The sequence below is a fragment of the Xenopus laevis genome, chromosome 8S, assembly GCF_017654675.1.
Source record: "Xenopus laevis strain J_2021 chromosome 8S, Xenopus_laevis_v10.1, whole genome shotgun sequence".
In the NCBI taxonomy this organism is placed as follows: domain Eukaryota; kingdom Metazoa; phylum Chordata; class Amphibia; order Anura; family Pipidae; genus Xenopus; species Xenopus laevis.
Window position 1 is genome coordinate 80,087,687 of NC_054386.1, and position 20,278 is coordinate 80,107,964.

A 20,278-nucleotide genomic window follows, 5' to 3' on the forward strand; every position below is an offset into this window, starting at 1 on the left:
TTTCTATTTCTTGCTAAAACTTTTTAACCTGAGCATCGTGTGTATTTTTTCAAATAATTTATCCCATCAATTGTGGTCTTCCTTATATCAACTACCTTATTTATTACCAATTTATTATTATTAATTACTTAGCACTGTTAAGCACTTTATAATTAATTAATCTTGAAGCAAGTATGAATTTATGGTAATTGCCATCTAATAGTAATTAAATCAGCACTTGAAGCACTTTATTATTTTTATTGTAATTAATTCTTTGATCGGATTGATTGTGGGTGCAAACATAAGGTACCAGACAATACACTGTATCATAAGGCTATTAATTTGTGCGAAGTATAAATTAACTCTATTAAGTATTTATTAACCTTTAAGTTATATTACAATCAATAGAATGAATTATATTGCACTTGCACTTTAATGTAACTTTATTTGGTTTAACTTAAAACTAAGCACTTCATTTTTTAATTGGTCAGAGATTGCCATTTGGCAATCACAAAACATTTAATAGGTAGTCTAATAATTGAGGAACTGCTGAACGAGTGAGAAGCAATTGGGGTTCTTTTTCTCTTCATAGAAATATAATACAGTTTTGGCACATAATATAGAAATTAAACACCAACATTTAAATAGCTTTTTGCAAATCTATATTACGAGCATGTAAGATAAGTTGTTTGATAACACCCTGCTGTGTCTCTCTTTCCTGCTTTTCAATTTCCATTTGAAAGTATAATTTTCATTGTTACTATTTTGTCATCCCACCTAAAAATTTTATTTAGACAGCGGCTTTAGCTTGAGCTGATAAATGCACCTTACTGATTTCTTACATTTTGGTTTATATTGTAGTTGCAGGCTCCCTCCCTACACTGGATATCTCCCTGCAAGATAGCTCAGTTTTAAGCTCTTTCTCTTCCACGGATTGGTACCCTAAACCCCAGATGCAGTGGGAGAAGAATAAGAGCGTTCCCATTGCTCCTGAGTCAGAGACTTATCTTAATCAAAGTAATGGCCTTTTTACTGTAAAAAGCAACATTCTCCTCAAAAGCCCCTATACAGATCTTCTGTACTGTGGAGCCAGTCATTCCATCACTGGAAGAGATAAACAAAAAATTTATTTCATACTTACCGTAATTTTTGTTTCCTGGTTACTATGTGCAGCACTCACACCTCCGGGTTATCCCCGCCCCCGCTTTTAATAGGACAGAACAATTAAGTTAATTAAATTAACCCATGATTATATATACACCCCTCCCCCCTCAGACCAGTGTCTTCTAAGTCCGAGCTTTAATTTCTTTGGGAGGGTTCGGCGTGAGTGCTGCCCATAGTAACCAGGAAACAAAAATTACGGTAAGTATGAAATAAATTTTTTGTTTTTCCTGGTCACTATGGCAGCACTCACACCTCTGGGTCAGTACCTTAGCAGTCAGAGAGGGTGGGAGAAAGAAATTCAAATAAACCTCTTCATTTGCAGAATAGTGTATTTATTTTGCAGATTTTACTGCTTCCAATACTTTCTTGCCAAATAAAGTATTATCTGGTGAAAACACATTAACATGATAATGTCTCAAGAATGTGTTGGCTGAAGACCAAGATGCTGACTTGCAAACTTGCTCCAACGTAGCTTCTGCCTGAAACGCCCAAGAAGCGCTCAATGCTCTGGTGGAGTGTGCCTTTACCCCTCTTGGAATTTTACGTCCTGAAGACTGATAAGCCATGTGGATACATTTTACTATCCATCTACTTATTGTAGATACTGCAGCTGCTTGTCCCTTCCTGTTACCGTCAGGAATTACAAACATTCTATTTGATTTTCTCCACTCTTTTGATCTTCTTAAATATACTGATATGCATCTAACTAGATCTAGCGTGTTCCATATTTTTTCCTGTTCTGAAGCAGGTTCTGGAAAAAATACTGGCAAGATTGATTCTTGATTTATGTGGAAAGTTGACACCACTTTGGGCAGATACTCTGGCACTGTCCTTAACACCACCTGATGAGGTTGAATAACTGTAAAAGGTGGTTCTGCTGACAGCACTAGTAAATCACTCACTCTTCTTGAGTAGGTGATTGCCGTAAGAAAAAGAGTTTTAAACGTCAGATTAATATCAGACACTTCTTCTATAGGCTCAAAGGGTCTGGATGTAAGCGCTTGCAATACCAAAGGTAAATCCCACGTGGCTGACAAAATCCTCCTTGGAGGCCTCAAATGCATTACTCCTGCCATAAATTTTGCTATATTTTCTTCCTTGGCCCATTGAACACCTGTTAATGCTGAGATAGCGGAGACTTGTGATTTCAATGTTCTCAGACTCAAGCCTTTATCAAACCCCAATTGAAGGAATTCTAGTACATGAGTAATTGCAATTTGTTCCGTAGTAATTTCTTTTGAAGAAAGCCATTGAGAAAATACTTGCCAGACTCTATCATATGCTTTGTTTGTTGAAAACTTTCTGGCCGACATCATAGTATTTATCACCGAGACCGAAAACCCTTCTTTACTCAACCTGCTCCTTTCAATCTCCAAGCTTTCAGGCACAACCTTCTTGAGCAAGGGTGGTTGACTGGTCCCTGCGTCAATAAGTTTACTCTGTGGGGGAGTTGAAAGGGCTCTTCCACTATCATTGACTTCAGTAACGTGTACCAAAACCTCCTCGGCCAGTCTGGAATGATGGCTATCATTTCTGCTTTGTCTGCCTTGATTTTTCTCAATACTTGAGGAATCAGAGGTATGGGAGGAAATATGTATAGGAGACCCTTGCTCCATGATTGATGAAAAGCATCCATTGCTATTGCTTGGGGACAATGATATCTCGAAACAAACTTCTCTATTTTGCAATTGGCTGGAGTGGCCATCAAATCTACTTCTGGCATGCCCCATCTCCTCACAATCTGAGCAAAAACCTCCGGATGAAGCTCCCATTCGTGTCTGTCTATTACTGACCGACTGAGAAAATCTGCCACCACATTCTTCCTCCCTGGAAGATGCAGAGCTGAAATATTCTGTAGATTTTCTTCTGCCCAAACCATGATGGGACGAAGCTCCGTCATGAGACTCAGACTGTGTGTTCCTCCTTGTCTTCTTATGTACGCTACTGCTGCGACATTGTCTATCTTCACCATCAATGATGTTCCCCTCAATCGATGCTCGCAACGCTGAATCGCTTTCCATACTGCTCTCAATTCTAACACATTGGCTGGTAGTGTCTGTTCCTTGTCTGACCACCGACCCTGTAGATACACATTGTCCATGTGTGCTCCCCACCCGAAAGGGCTGGAGTCCGTGGTCAAAACTTTCCAACTGATCTCTTTCAACACCTGACCTTGTGCTAGTTTCTCCTCCTTTAACCACCATTTCATCTCTTCCATTACTTGAGTCTGAATCCATATCTTCTGATTCCAATCTTGTAACTTTGTATCCCATTGACTCAAAAACATTCTCTGCAGAGGCCTGACATGCCATCTTGCCCATCTCAGCATTGGAAAAGTTGAATTTAGGAGACCCAAAATACTGCTCATTTCTCTTGCTGAACATGTGGACCTTCTCATAAGACCTTTGATTGTCTGCTTTATTTTGTTCTTTTTCTCTTCTGGCAGCACTACCACTGCCTGATTTGTCAGAAATCTGGCCCCCAAATATATCAAATCCTGTGTCGGCCGCAACTGACTTTTTTCTAGATTGAACACCCAACCGTGATCCTGTAAATACCGGATAACATACTCTCTTTGTTGTTCTAGTGTGTTGGGATTCTGTGACTTTATCAATATGTCGTCGAGATAATGAAAAATGTGTATTCCCAACTTTCTGATTTCCGCAATGAGAGACTGCAGTACCTTTGAAAAGACTCGGGGTGAAGTTGCTAACCCAAAAGGGAGGCATCTGAATTGATAATGACTTCTCTGATCTATTGCAAATCTTAGGAACTTGTGATGTGCGGCTACTATGGGAATATGGAAATAAGCATCTTTTAAATCCAAAGATAGAAGCCAATCCCCCTCTTGAACTTCCTTTATGATTGAAAAAATTGATTCCATCTTGAATCTCTTTATTGTCAGATATCTGTTTATTGGTCTTAAAGGAATTGTTCAGTGTAAAAATAAAAACTGGGTAAATAGATAGGCTGTGCAAAATAAAACATGTTTCTAATATAGTTAGTTAGCCAAAAATGTAATGTATAAAGGCTGGAGTGATTTGATGTATAACAAGTCAGTCAGGACACTACTTCCTGCTTTTCAGCTCTCTTGGTTTACACTGACTGGTTACCCTGGCTACCAGGCAGTAACCAATAAGAGACTTGAGGGGGGGCCACATGGGTCATATCTGTTGCTTTTGAATCTGAGCTGAATGCTGAGGGTCAATTACAAACTCACTGAACAGAAATGTACCATGTGGCACCCCTTCAAGTCGCTGACTAACTCAGAGTTATAGAGCTGAAAAGCAGGAAGTTGGATTCTGGCTGTTTTATTAGACATCCAGTCACTCCAGCCTTTATATATTACATATTTGGCTAACTAACTATATTAGAAACATTTTTTATTTTGCACAGCCTATCTATTTACCCAGTTTTTATTTTCACACTGAACTATTCCTTTAAATCCAGCACTGGACGAAAATCCCCTGTCTTCTTTCGTAACATGAACAAGACTGAATAAATCCCCTGTCCCTGAAACTGTTGAGGGACTGGTTGAATAGCGCCTTCCTCCAACAATTGTTGTACATAATTGTTCAATATTTCTCTTTGTTGTCTTTTCTTGGGAATTTTTGACATGACAAATTGATTGTGTGTCGGAGTCTTTTCGAATTCCAGACAGTATCCTTGTCTGATGGTTTGCAATACCCACTGATCTGTCACCGACTTTGCCCAAACCTCTGCAAAATGTATTAACCTTCTGGGTATTTTTGAAGTTTGGGCTGTCAAAACTTCAAAACTTTCTTGAAGGTCTGGTAGCCATTACTCTACCCCTTTGACCTTTAAAGAGAGAGTATTGACCTCCTCTCCAACGGCTAGGCTGTTCAAATCTGCCTGACGGTCCCGCTTGTCTCTGTTCCTTAGATGCCTTATCTCGAAAGGAAGTTCGATTTGATCCAAAATCCGATGTCCTAAAAGATTTCTTCTCTTGTGGTAAAAATACACTTTTACCCCCTGTAGCCTTCTTAATTATGTCATCCAACTTTGTTCCAAACAACATATTCCCTTCAAAAGGCAAATTACACAGATTCATTTTAGAAGCCTTGTCCGCACTCCATGCCCTTAACCACAAAGCTCTTCTTGCAGCTACTGACAAAGCCATTGCCCTTGATGAGGATCTAACTAGATCCACTGAAGCTTCAGTAACAAAGTCTGTCGACAGTTTTAACTCCGCTAATGCTTCTTTAATGTTCCTTCTATCCACTCCTTCTCTTAAAGCTGTTTCCACGTTTTGTAACCACATCTGCATTGCCCTAGACACCGATGTAAGAGCTAAGGCTGGCCTACAAGTGGCCCCTAAAGCCAGATAGGTTCTCTTCAAAGAAGCCTCCATCTTCCTATCCATAGGATTTAGAAAAGAGATAACATCCTCCACTGGTAACAAGGTCTTTCTAGATAACCTTGATACTGCTGCATCAACTTTTGGTGGTTTATCCCAGATTAGTTCTTCATCTGTAGAAAAAGGATACAATTTTTGAACCTTTTGCGGAATTGGGAATTTTGAATCTGTTTTATTCCATTCTTTTATTACAATTTCTTTTATTATTTCATGCAGAGGAAAAGTTGACCTTTCCTTTTTTAGAAACTTAAAAGGGTTTGAGGAAGAGGATTGTTGCTCTGGCTTTTCCGGAAGCTCCAATTGCTCCCTAACTGCCTTTATTAAAGGTTCTACTAAAGTAAACTCAAAGGCTGAACTATCTCCTTCCTCCATCGAACCGTCTTCATCTGAATCTACAGGTGACCGATAAGTCATAGAAGCATAACTTGTTGATTGCAAATGTGATGAAAAATTTTCTTCTCTGACATTCTTAGTGGCCAACTTTACTCCTTCAGTTACAGCTTCTCTAATCCATTTCATTACTTCAGCAGTATCTGCTGCTGCATCACCTGCTAATCTTCTGGTGCAGCGCTCACACAATTTTGAATGTTTAAGGGCTTGATTGTCACATGCCACACAGACTCTATGCTTCTCTTTTGAGACAGCTTTCCTTGGGGTAGGCACACTGTAACAATATCAGAAAGAAAATGTCTTGATATAATGCACTCTTTTAGAATTATTAACCACTTACCAATAGTGGCTCACCTCCTAATATTACTGGCAGCATTTTCAGGGCTACTAGGCACTTCAGGTAATGAGGTCATCACTGAGAAAAAGAAACAAAAAAAATAATTCTACATTTTAACCTAGAAACAAAAACGATTAAAAGATCTTACCTAGTGCCGCCCAACACCTGGTCTGCGACTCAGGTAAAATATTTTTGAAAAATAAAACCCCCGGGCTGCCTAATAACGGGGTATCGACTAGCTGATCTCCTCTGGGAGGAAATACATTGCATAGCCCTACCAGGGAGAGAGGCTAACTCCCCAGGCTATGGTCCCAGAATTGGGACCGTGTGAGCCACAAAATAAAACTCTACCCCAAAAAGGGCTCCAAAAAGCGAGGACAGAAAAAAGACACTGGTCTGAGGGGGGAGGGGTGTATATATAATCATGGGTTAATTTAATTAACTTAATTGTTCTGTCCTATTAAAAGCGGGGGCGGGGATAACCCAGAGGTGTGAGTGCTGCCATAGTGACCAGGAAACAGGCATCTTCTTAAGAATCTCAGGTTTGTTTCTGTAAAATAAATCTATTATGTGGGGTAAACATGTACAATTAGTGTTCCCCTCTCTCTCTTCAATATATGTCTGATTTCATCTACCTTATATGTTTATTTGCCTAATGTGAAATCACAATGGTTCGGCATGTTGGGGTTAGACATGAATGGGTTCTGTGGTTTTAGCCATTCTGGAAATGCTAACTTGAGGCAGACCGAGGGTAGGCAGATTGATATAATTTATGGTAGGGTTTCAAAAACATTTCCTAAAAGGCAACTCAGATCATGTGGGCAACTTCCCTTTTACAAGTAACACATTTTATTGATTGTATTCACCATTAATTAATATTCTCATTTACTAATGACACATTATGGCCCCTTCTGCTCAAACCTACAAATGCCGCTTACCATTCCAACCTTATTCAAATTTCCACTCTCCCTTCTGCTCATCTCCCCTTCTCCTGTGCGCTTCTTAATACCTGCTCTGTTACTAACAAATCTACTTTAATTCATGATGTCTTCTGCTCTAAGTCTCTTCAGCATTTGCCCTAACGGTAACCTGGCTCTCTCAGCATGATAATGCTGTTGAGGCAGCGCTCTCTTTGGGCGGTCTCTCCTTCTCTCATACACTACTGGCCGTAGGGGTGGAGTAGGCATTCTGCTCTCCCCTCTCCCCAGCTTCTGATGAAGTGGCAGGACGCCACGAAATGCGTTAAGCGGGCAGCCAAGGTTCACTGCTGCTGTAATCTGCTTTTATATGTATCATAAATAAAAACTTTTAATACTTCTACTGGACTCCTTCGGTGCTCCGCTGTTTTTTGCTTCTTCTTGGAATTTATTTGACCGCATGGGATGGCGGCTGGGTGTGCAGCACGTTTGAGTCCAGTGTCTGGTAAGTGCTCCCACTAAACTCTATTTTTTCTGCTCTCCCCTCATTGTCGCTTTAAACTTATCTCTACACATCCTTCCCTCTTGTTTCCTTTTTTTGAGATGCATGCAGTTCAACTGTTCTACCCTCTCGTTGCACAGGTAGCTGTTGTTTACAGACCTCCTTCTGCTAAATCACCTGCTACGTTTCTCTCTGATTTGAATCTTGGCTCTCTTTTATCTTATGCTTGGACAACCCTGCAATTATTCTGGGTGACTTCAGTTGTCACATTGATGACCCCTCCCAGTCCTGGCTATCATTTTTTCTCCATCTAACCACCTCCTTTGATCTCCAGCAGTGGACAAACACAGCAACCCTTAAGCATGGTCACTTCCTAGATCTGGTCTTTACCAAAAACCTAAAACTTTCTGCATTTCTACATTGATTCTTTTCCTCTCTCTGATCACCATCTTGTCTCTTTTTTTTATCTCACACACTCCCACCTCTGCTAACCCTCAACCAAAAATTCTGGTTCGTAACACCTGCGTTGTTTATATAACTGCTCTATCTGACTCTCTCAGTTCGAGCTCCTCCTCCATCATATTCATATTTCTCTGATCCTGATTCTGATCCTGATTCACTGGTAAATACCTACAATTCGCTTCTATCTGCTGCTATCGATACCCATGTCCCTCTGCAGTGACAATGCAGTCAGGCCACAATCCCCATCCCTGCATGAATGGCCGGATGTGATTTCTGCAGTCCTGTATGTGAGTGGCAGAGCGCATGGGGAGGAAATTCCATACAAAAGCTGACTTCCTCCACTATAAATTTCTCATGGCCTGTCTTGGTACTGCTATATCCCAGGCTAAACACAGAACAGAAATGGTTGTCATTTAAAATAATATTAAATCATTACTGTTCTCAATGTATTCCCTTAAGGAGTAAATGTAGAAGTACTAAGAATCACCCTATGTGGCCTAATATAGAAATAAAAATGTTAATAGGAAAGAAGAGAGAGGCATTTAAAAACAAGTCTGTTGGGATAGAAGCTGCATTTAATGAATATAAATAATATAATAAAAGTGAAACAGCAATCTGGAAGGCAAAGAAAGGAAATGAGTAGCGCACTGCGGCTGAGGATAAGACTAACCCCAAAAAGTTTTTTTAATTGTAAAAGGATGTGAGTTTAGTGTTTCTTCTTTAAATAATGGTACCAGTATGGTTGTAACATATACAGAAAAGGCAAATGGGCTAAATCAGTTGTTTTCTTCAGTGTATACAATAGAGGAGTCAAAGTTTCCAGACTCTCTTCATAGCTGCACTGATGGCTCAGCTCAATCTAGTCAGTGACTGACTCAGGATACGATTCATAAAGCTTTAATAAAAATTAATGTAAAAAAGGCGTTAGGGCCAGTTGGTATACACCATTGGGTTCTAAAAGAGCTTAGTTCAGTTTTAGACAGGCCCCTATTTCTGATTTTCTTAAATTCACTTTAATCTGGTATGGTACCTATGGATTGGAGAAAAGCTGATGTCATTCCAATATTTAAAAAAGGTATCTCAGCCTGGCAATTATAGGCCAGTAAGTTTGACATCTGTGGTGGGTAAATTATTTAAAAGGCTTGTTAAGGGATCACATTCAAAATTCTGTCCTAGTAAATGGCATTTTGAGCAGTACTCAGCATGGCTTTAAGAAAGATAGGTCATGTCAGGCAAATTTGATTGCTTTTTATGATGAGGTAAGTAAGATGCTGGACAGTGGGGGGGCAGTAGATGTGAACTATTTGGATTTTGACAAAGCGTTTCATACCGTGCCCCACAAATGACTGCTTTCTAAACTAAGCTCTGTTGGGCTTTATGAAGTCATTTGCACATGGATAGCAAACTGGCTACAGGATCAGGTACAGAGGGCGGTTGTTAATGGTACATTCTCTACTTTTAGTAAGGTTCTTAGTGGGGTCCCTCAGCATCATACTTGCAACAGAATTTTGCAAACTGGTAATCTGGGCAGCTAAGTGACAAATGAGATTCAATGTTGATAAATCTAAAGTCATGCACGTGGGATGTAAAAATATCCAAGCCACTTATACACTTAATGAGACTGCACTAGGCAAATCCATAATGGAAAAGGACCTTGAAGTCCTTGTAGAGAATAAACTTGGCTGTAGCAAGCAATCTCCAAATAAAAAAAAGAATCAGCGCCTGTGGCAACAGAAATTAAAAACTAATATGGTGTAATAAGTTAAATTTTAGGTGTGCCATCCAGAGTTCAAATTTGTTATTACAGGGGTGTTTGTTTTCCACCTTTAAGGTTCACACCAGGATTTGGATTAGGGCTTTACACTCAAGGTGGTGAATACTTCTATGTTTAGTGCTGAAAGAACAACAAAAAAACACAACCTCCACAGAGTTGCCAAAGTGCCTACTTACAAACCAATAGTTTGGTAAAGTGTGTAGTATGGGTTCTCACATAGGCCTCCCTCAAGCTGTACACATGTCTTCGGAGTTTTCACTCTTTAAAACAATCGCATATAGTCCAAAGACTCGTGGTATTTCTTGCAGCTCAGTGCGGTATCTCCTTCACCTAACGCATTTCGCCGATATCATCAGCTTCCTCAGAGGCATGACGATATATACATTAAGACACCCCCCAATAACCACTGACGTTCAAACCCAGAACACAGACTGCTTAGTAGCTATCTCTTCCTGGATGAACCAATGCCATCTCAAGCTCAACTTGGCCAAGACTGAGCTCATGGTCTTATCCACCCAAACCGAGCCCTTTTTTTCGTTTCAGCATTGCTGTTGATGGCAGTACCATGAACCAGGTTAATTCAGCATGCTGCTTGGGGTCATCTTTGACCATTCCCTCTCCTCTAATCATAATAATAAACATGTTGCTTCTTCCTACACGATATAGCCAAGATACACCAGTTTCTTTCACAAACAACAGCCAAAACACTAATCCATGCCCTTTTTATATCCAGTTTAGACTATTGTAATTGCCTACTAAACGGTCTTCATGACTCCCATCTCTCTCTCCTCCAATCAATCTTAAACTCTGCTACCAGGATCTTTCTGCTCTCTTCTAAAGGGAACCTGCTCAACTCCAGCTATAATCCCTAGCATGGCTGCCTATTAAGCAAAGGATAACATATAAAACCCTTCTACTAATGTTCAAAGCCCTTCACTCCTCTGCTCCTCACTACATTTCTTCTCTTGTCTCGCTATACGTTCCTGGTCATCTTCTCCGCTCCACTAAGAGCCACCTTCTCTTTACACCATACATATCCACTGCCACCTCTCCTCTCAAACCCTTCTATTTTGCTGCTCCTTACCTCTGGAATTCCATCCCTGAATTCTTCTGTAAGGAATCCTCTCTCAATCTCTTCAAGAAAAAACTAAGAGCCTACCTTTTGGAGCACTAGAACATTAGCCTAGTCCTGTGCCTACTGACTATGCCTTACCTTGTGTACTTTTTCATCTCCAATTTGTGAGAATACTGTGTCTCTTACCACATAGCACTTAAGCTCTTTGTCCTGATATGAATTCTGTGTATATTTATTATGTGATTTGTCTTCCGCGTATATATGTGTATACATATATATATATATATATATATATATTGTAATTTTATGCACTGTACAGCACTGCATCTCCTTAACAGCACTTTACAAATAAAGAATGTTTCTTTCCTCAGGGGACTTGTTTCCTCGTGTCTCTCATTGGGCCTATGCTTTTGTTACTGTTTTCATACTCATGCTAATAGTAGTAGTTGTTACAATTCTTTGGGTCCGGAGGCTATGGAATGAGAAAGATAAGGAGGGGTATGGGAAACAAGATGGTCTCAAGCATGGAATTAAAGGGAGGCTGCTTTAGTGACCTGCACTCTCATTCATTTTTTAGAGATGTTCACTAGAATCGTTGGTAATTGATTTTCCTGCAATCTCCTCCTGTAATTTTATTGTTAAATTGCATTAAGGTCGTCTAACAATTTCCCTCTGCAATTATGTTTTCAGCGTGTATATCCTCTGAACTGGGTAAGACTTTTCTTGTGTATAATAAAAATCTCTGTTTTGCATTAAATTAATAGTTTTTAATGACCTTTTTTTTCCATTCAGACTGGAGAAACGCTGTTATGCACCCAGGTATGTGTAGAAAATTATCTCCCCCCCCCTTTCACGGCAACAGAATTAACCTATGGACACTCAGGTTACTTTTCTATGATAAACACTCATCTTACACACAATGCACCTTTTCCATAAAATTTTAAAACTTGTGTGCTTCAACACAATTGCAGCATTTCCCAAATCACTTCCCTCATTTGTCTTCATGGCTATAGGATAACTTGTAGCCTGGCTTTTTATTATAACTTCATGTTATATTAGCTGTACCATGCATCAGCATTAGATGCACAGTTAACAGAATTTACTTAAAGTAATGTAGATATCTACATGATGTAGACAAGACAATTTGTAGTTAGAGTAAAACTCTTGATCAGATTTTGTGGGTCAGACTTTATTTGATCTTGCCATGCAACACCATGCAACAGCAAAAGTTTTGTAGGATCCTACAAAATCTTATCCCCCATAGATAGAATATATAGTCATATATATGTAGCCCTTTCGACACTCCTTTGACGGTGTTACACTCCACGTGTGGCGCTTACCTGATGACACGGGACAAACCTGAGCCACTCCGCAGTGATATTGGGAGAGACTGGGTACCTGGTACTTACTAGCGCAGTGCCTCCACCTAGTGGGATCCGGAAATGCACCTACGGGTGGCCCCACTAGGAATATAGTAATAACACACACACAGTATTGGTTAAACTAAATAACGGTTTATATAAAATAAATGGCCAACTAGTACATGCAGCACTCCTAACTGGTGCCAATAAGGCCTCACTAATTAACTTGCTAGCGCCAAACTGTCTGCCTAACTAATAAAAGCAAAGTCCTTTAATACACAGTCTCTTTATTCTTCAGCGCCTCTATTGGGTAATGTCCCTTTAACCAGGATACTCACAAATCCTCTTTTAAATGCTTTAGAGCTCTCTCCAGGCGAATCCAGCTCATTCAGTCATACAGTGCGATTACCAGCCCCTTTGTATGCTCAGATAGGAATCTCCTGCTGGTTGTTCCTCCAGTCTGTATTCCTTTCACACTCTCTGTCTTTCCAGGCACAGTATGTGGCTTCCCTGTGCCAGCCTGATCCAAATGAATACTTTTGGTGCAGCCTCTCAGCTCTCTGGGCCCACCAGCTGCTCTCTGGCTACAGGGATATGGGCAATGCTTTTGTACCGATTCCCTTCATATATATAGTCGAATCATATAAGTTGGATGGTGTAGTTTGTTCATGCATCTACATCCACAGTCTATGTATTTCAGAGGGCAAAAAAATTTGGTCAGACACCATCACATCTTATCTCATCGGATGCAGATGCAGCATGCTGCGTTCCCATCCAACAGTCGTATCACTTTGGATGGAAAAATTATCATATAGTTTACACATCACTTTTTTTTATCAGTCCCATTATATTTTGACCCATGGGACAACATCCAACTATTTGGATGTTTTTGGTCAATCCGATACCATCCTACAAAATCTTCTGGGGAGTTTAGCCCTAGGGGCAAATTAACTAAAGGGCGAAGTGGCTACCGCTGGCAAAAATTCGACAAGTTGACGTCATTTTGGCACTTTGCCAATTTACTAACATGCGCTGGCGTAATTACGCTAGCAAGGCAGATAGACTCTAGCGCAACTTAGCACTCTAACGCCAGGCATATTTTCGCTCTAGTGAAAGAGCGCTACCATGCAAATTCACTAAGTTTTTAGTTTTACTGAACGTTACCTCTATCGCCAGACTTGCCTTCTCCACCTCAGACCAGGCAAAGTGCATTAGAGTAGATAGGACTTAGTCCAAAAAAAGTTTAAACCTTTTCTAAGTCCCAAAAAACGCTGGCGTCTTTTCCTTTTTACAGGGTGATAGGCTGAACAAGATTGTACTTTTTTTGGGTACCCTCCTTCCCCCCTATACAGGTATTTCCTAACATATGGCACATAAACTATACTGTGGGCTCATGTGTAGGGCAATATAACAACTCTATTATCTTGTGTAGTGTAATGTATTTGCTGCAATATATACGTCCATTGAACTTTAACTTCCCGCCGTATGCAAATTATCTAACGCTAGTGCAACTTCACTATGCCTGCCGTAGTAACGCTAGCGCAACTTCGCAAGCGTTCAGCGCCGTCAACTAAACTTCGCAACATAGTGAATTAACGTTGTCTGTGCGAAGTTGCGCTTGGTGAAGTGTGGCGAAGGCGGCGAAGCCGTCGCTGGTGAATTTTCAACCTAGGGCTCTATTATTCTCTTCTGTTACTTGATATGGTGGTTTGTTCTCTTTTGTAGTGTTACTGATATTCTATCAGCCATACACATAAGTATTGTAAGTTTAATAAGTACTAATTATTATTAATAACTACTAATAGCAGGATTTTCATTCATCTGGATCTAAAGACCTGGCTAAACTGAATCCAAACCCTAAACAATGGTAAAACTTTGCTGCATACCCGCATTAATTTGTGCATGCTTCATGTGCACATCTGCATTTTTCACCTGCATGTCAGGAAATTTCGGCAGTGCTGAGAGCTAAAATTTGGCTTGGTATTCAGCCAAATCCATTATCCAGAATTTGGGGGTCCTAATACTGTAAATACAGGAAAATAAATGATTTATCTGTGAAGTAATTCAAAACACATCCACATCTTTAGCTGTTAATTTATAGAAACAACGGAGAGAATATTTTCATAGTGTTATTCTACATAAAAATAAAAAAAAGTTCTGTTCTGGATTTAGATGCACTTGACTTGCTTCTAACATATTCTTGTGCCAAACAAGGGGATCAGTTATTCTGACTGTCAGGAATTATTTAACAAATTGGAATGTTTATCAAACCTGAATCACGTGTTAATTTGTCAGAATGTGTTTTACTGCTGTTCTCTTTTATGAAGTGATAGCGCTCAGTGCTGCCCAGCAACAGGGCAGAGCACTATCACCTGATGGAATCCTTGCTCCTAAATGCATATCACATGGGATTATGACAATTATCTTCTGTGCGTAAAGAAAACAAATGTTAGTAAGCTTTCACTGACTAGTAATTATTGTTATGACATGCTGAAATCTAGTGATTTATTGGCTAATGGCCACATGTGACTGTTGTGGTTGTTGTGAAGGGTAGGGAATTGTAGACAGCTAATAGACATGCTACAGTTTAATAAAGCTAAAGATTTAATGGTCAGTTAATTAGCAGAACAGGTATGGAAGTATTACTCTCAGAGAGAACTCAATATCTTTATTTCTTTCAGTTTGTTTTACATTCAACCCAGATATAACCCACCCGGAACTGTCAGTCTCTATTGACCGCCTATCACTCTATAACAAGCTGCCAGTCAGTCCTCCAATAATGAATGAATTCCGCTTTGAGACTGAGCGCTGCTGTCTAGGAGACCGTATCTTCTCATCCGGTGCTTATTACTGGGAGGTAGAACTGATTCATGGAGAAGAGTGGGCAGTGGGAGTGGCCTCTCCAGAAGTACAAAGGAAAGGAGCAGCTTATTTGTTTAGCCCCCAAGAAAAAGTTTGGTGTGTGTGTCGCTTTGTTGAAACTTTTAAGGCTTTGGACAACACAGAGTTCAATCTTGATGTGACAGCGGACATTTTTAAGAGAGTGGGAGTCTATCTGAATCTTACCAAACAGACAGTTTCTTTCTACGAGCCCACTACCTGGAAACAACTTTATACTTTCACAGATGTGCCCCAAATAGTCCAGCCATTTTTCTGCCTGGGCACAAGGGGGGCTGAAATTAGATTAGCAAAGAGGTTCAGTGAAAGAACGGAAAGCAAAGATAATTTTGAAGAAATGGCCGAACAGGCTGGTCTATTAGAAAATGCATCTTTATAGGCATAAATATACCACAATTCATCATTAAATAAAACAACGGCAAGATTTATTAATATCTGCATTTTGCTGCTATCCCCTTTTTCCCAGTAAATGTGCCAAGACGTGCTAAAACATAATTGCAGAAAAAAGTACTCCCACAAATACAATACTAACTACTTTCTTCAGCATTGTATTGGGGAGGGTTGGGTAGGGCATGTACTGTAGGTGGACCCCTCTTGCACCATCACCCACTTTTTGGGAAATGAAAGACATGTAGAATAGCCTGCTTTAGTGATGGGCAAATTTATTCGCCAGGCGCGAATTCGCACGATTCGCCGCCAGCGAATAAATTTGCAAAACTCCTGTGAAAATTCGCGGCAAAATTTTTTTTCTAAAAAACGGACGCTGGCATCAAAAACGGGCGCCGGCATCAAAAACGGGCACTGGCGTAAAAAAAACGGGCGCCGGCGAAAAAAACTAGATGCCGGCGCCGTTTCGCGAATTTTTCGCCGTTTCGCGAATTTCGCACATTTTTCGGCGAAGCGAAACGTCGCAAATTCGCCCATCACTAGCCTGCTTGTCTCTTGAAGTTTTAAACAGGACATTTTGACGTCAGAAGCTCCGTTTACAAGGATATAGTTTACCGCATGCCCATAGTATATTGTAAAATATACCGATCATGGAACTCCAAGGTGACTTTGAAGGGACATCATTTATTGTATTTATATTTGAAAATATTTTATTTGATTTTCATGTTAAACAAATAATAACAGTATGACAGCAAATATGCAGATGAAGAAAGACATGTTGTAATCGCTTCAGTGGCATAGTATTGTTAAAAACGAAATAACATCATTTATTGTAATACACACGTTTCAGTGACACACGTGACGTGAAATTATTTGAAGAAGGACTGATTATAACTGATGATATCATAAAGCACCATTTATATAGTGAATAAAGTACCCCCTCTTGTAAATGATAAGGATATTATAAGTTACCGAGGAGTTTCATGACCATATAAAAACACGAGGCCGAAGGCCGAGTGTTTTTATACAGGTCATGGAACTCCGAGGTAACTTATAATATCCTCATATTTTACAACTGGGGGTACTTTATTTATTATAATACACAAATTTTAGTGATTCATGTGACAGAAATTACATCACTACTCACCGTTTATAACTGATGACATCACTACTCACCGTTTATAAGGATATAATTTACAGGATATTCATGGCTTTTGTGTATTATAAGGTTATACTTTACAGACTCTTGTGTATTTTAATGATAAAAATGATCAGTTTTCTTAAGAATACATAGTTATCCTTTAAAGGAGAAGAAAAGGTTAGATCACTGGGGGGGAGGTCAAATGTTATGCAAATGTGTAGAGGAGAACAAAGTGCTCCAGAATTAAATGTAAAGTAAACCCTGGATGGAGATGCAAATATATTTTTAATTTTTCTACTAATAAAAATATCTTTTAACTGAATATCTCTGGTCCTGTGGATCCGTTTGAGTGCTGGACAGCTCTGCTTCCTTATCTTCAAATGTTATGCACCCTGCAACGATTATAATTACTCAGAAGTACCCTGGGCCAGCGCAGTATCTGCTAACAACACCATTAGCCTGGGGTGTCAGGTAAGATAATCACTGTGTTTGACATATTTCACTCTTCACCCAGTGTATTCACCTTTCCTTCTGTTCCTTCTGTGTGAAAGAACTTTTATGTGGAAATTATGATTTTAAATGTACATTTTTTAAATTAAAGTTTTTTAAAATAAAGTGTATTTTGTAATATGCCACTCTGTATGTCTGTGTGTGAACAGAAATCTACAGCTAAAATAACTGTGAGCTGTATTACTGTATATAGACACAACATTTCTATGCACTAATTAATAACACAAAAAACAATGAATACACATGCCATTACCTACTATTAACTATAGACGCCAGTTTATTGCCCAGGGTACCCGTCTGGCTTGGCCCACCACTGACTGCCCCTGAGGCTGTTGAAATTAGGATTCTTCTTGCCAAGTTGGAATTATGCGGTTGATAGTAGACATAAGTCATAAGGATCTTAAAGGGATACTGACTATGATGGGGAAACAATTTTTTTTCAAAATGAATCAGTTAATAGTGCTGCTCCAGCAGAATTCTGCACTGAAATCCATTTCTCAAAAGAGCAAACAGATTTTTTTATATTCAATTTTGAAATCTGACATGGGGCTAGACATATTGTCAATTTCCCAGCTGCCCCAAGTCATATGACTTGTGCTCTGATAAACTTCAATCACTCTTTACTGCTGTACTGCAAGTTGGAGTGATATCACCCCCTCCCTTTTCCCCCCAGCAGCCAAACAAAAGAACAATGTGAAGGTAACCAGATAACAGCTCCCTAACACAAGATAACAGCTGCCTGGTAGATCTAAGAACAGCACTCAATAGTAAAAACCCATGTCCCACTGAGACACATTCAGTTACATTGAGAAGGAAAAACAGCAGCCTGCCAGAAAGCATTTCTCTCCTAAAGTGCAGGCACAAGTCACATGACCAGGGGCAGCTGGGAAATTGACAAAATGTCTAGCCCCATGTCAGATTTCAAAATTGAATATAAAAAAATCTGTTTGCTCTTTTGAGAAATGGATTTCAGTGCAGAATTCTGCTGGAGCAGCACTATTAACTGATTTATTTTGAAATTTTTTTTTTCCCATGACAGTATCCCTTTAAGGATATCTAACAACATGGGAGTGGGCTCAAAGGCTGTATTTATAAATTAACCAGTAACACTATTGACAAACTCAGAGCCACTACTTATGCACTATCCTATGAGCTAAGAGAGAGATGGTTTAAACCCTAGATTTAAACTGGAGCCTTTCTGCAAGTGCCTCACCCTAGTCTGGGTCGCATACACACACACACACAAAGAAAAAAAAACGATGGGAGGGAAAAACATCCCTTTCTGTGCAGTTTACCCTACAGAAGAGTTGTTCCAAAACCTGTCACCCACCCCATCAGCACTATTGTTTTGCAAATATATTCACATTAGCAACATTTGAACCCTAAGGAAATTACTAATTGTGATATGCAAATTCACAAGACCATTTACACTGGTTAGAGGGAAGCACAAAGACACACAGGCTGTTGTCAGCCTGGGTATTTTTGCAGGCTGAGAGGAGCAGATCTGCTCAGTGCAGTGTCGGACTGGCCCACCAGGATATCAGGAAAACTCCCGGTGGGCCCTGGTGTCAGTGGGCCCTCTGACCATTTAGCCTATTTCATGGTCATTCCTTATTTCTTTATAGAGAAACAATGCAGGCATCCGTTCGCTAGTGAAGGACGCTGGCGACTTTTCATTTTTTAACATGATAGGCTGCAAAAGGCAGAATTTTATGTTTTGGCTACCCGGTTTCCCCCATACATTTTATAACATATGGAACATTATTTTATAGTGGGCTCATGTGAAGGGCATTAAAACAACTCTTTTGACTTTATTAAGGTTCCCTGGACTTGTGTAGTTATCAGAGTTAATGTCATATAGTAGCTGCAACATATATCATACAGACCTCCATTCATCTTTAAATTTCTTGCCATATGCAAATTAGCCTGAGCGAAGACCTCTAACGAAGTTGCCCTAGGCAGAATTGAACGCTAGCGCATCTTTGCTTTGATTTGCTCGCACTGCCGAAGTAACGCTAGCAAAAAGTCGCCAGCATCCGTCGTCTGGGCCGAAACTCCGCAACTTAGTAAATTTTCGTTGTCTCAGCGAATTTTCACCTGAAAAGTGTTGTGAAGGCTGCTTCTTTTCCTAAAACCTCAGGGAAGTGTGTCAGCTTCTCACGTGTATTTCCCACATTAAATTCTGTGTCCTATTAACTCCTGTTTCTGCTGTTTGTGCTGTTATACCCCTGACGTCAGATATTAAAATTGTATCTAAATACAAATTACAGATATTAAATCAGAAATACTTGTCCACAAAAAAAACTGCTTTTGGAGAAGTGTAATTATCTACCCACTAAAGGCAATGTTCCTATTGCGCTGCCGATCGAATTGACATAGTTCTGGCTTTATATCTGCAATGTCATCTCAAGACACTAAGACCTGTGAGATTTTTACCCTCATTACAGCATTAATGAGTTTGGCTCCTCCCTTGCAGTTCTAGTAATTACAGAAGAATGGGACAGTGTTCCTCAAGTCTGCACAGGGAGATTAGTCGCTCGATGATAAATCTCCTCTTCTTTGGGGCAACTAATCTCCCCGAACTGCCTCCCGCCGGCTAGAATGTAAATCACCGGCGGGGTGGCACTCGGATCCCTTCGTTTTCCGAATCGTCCGAAGTTGCGGAAACTCAGCAAAAATCTGAAAAAAACTTGAGTTTTTGGGTGGAAAATCCAAAGAATTCACGATTTTGTCGTTTTTTTTTCCGCACAGGAAATTTTCGGGAAAATGTATTGATAAATAAAGGGAAAAAACCTGTGAGGATTTGGTTGGATTCGTTTTCAGAAAATGAGATAAATTCAGACTTTAATAAATGGACCTCTACGTGTGTTTTAGCAGAGGCAACTGTCAGTATTGTCTATGGCAGGGCATTTTGTAGCCACAAAAAGTAGCAGCTACTAGTAGCTCTGTGTGTGTTCACCCTTATTTTCACTGAGAGTTTATCTGCTGATTAATAAGCTGGCC

The 20,278-nt window shown here is 39.8% G+C and overlaps 1 pseudogene; it reads left to right on the forward strand.

Moving 5' to 3' along the window:
- Positions 1-15,869, forward strand: part of LOC121397629 — a 35,397-nt pseudogene extending 19,528 nt beyond the window's left edge.
- Positions 15,870-20,278: the final 4,409 nt, after the last annotated feature.